This window comes from Triticum dicoccoides, chromosome 5B, assembly GCF_002162155.2.
Source record: "Triticum dicoccoides isolate Atlit2015 ecotype Zavitan chromosome 5B, WEW_v2.0, whole genome shotgun sequence".
NCBI classification, from domain to species: domain Eukaryota; kingdom Viridiplantae; phylum Streptophyta; class Magnoliopsida; order Poales; family Poaceae; genus Triticum; species Triticum dicoccoides.
The window spans coordinates 90,513,436-90,513,929 of NC_041389.1; positions in this window are offsets into that span (position 1 = coordinate 90,513,436).

Here is a 494-nt window from a genome sequence, read left to right on the forward strand (position 1 = left end):
CGCCCCGCTCCGCGCCTCGCCGTCGCCTTCGCCTTCGCCGTCGCCGCCCCGCTCCGCACCTCGCCGTCGCCGTTGCCGGCCGTACGTGAGCACCTCGCTGTCGCCTTCGCCGGCCGTCACCGTCATTTTTTTGTTAGATTTAATTAGATTTTTTTGTTAGGTTAGATGTGTAGTAATTTAGATATATGTAGTTCATAGATTTTGTTGTTGGATTATATTTTTTTGGTTATATTAGATGTGTAGTAATTAATTTGTTTATATTATGTTAGATTTTTTTGTTAGATTAATTAGTTTTTTTTGTTAGATTAGATGTGTGTAGTAATTTAGATATGTAGTTCATAGATTTTTTTTGTTAGATTAGATTTTTTGGTTAGATTAGATGTGTAGTAATTAATTTGTTTATATTATGTTAGATTTTTTTGTTAGATTAATTAGATTTTTTTGTTAGATTAGACGTGTGTAGTAATTTAGATATGTAGTTCATAGATTTTTTT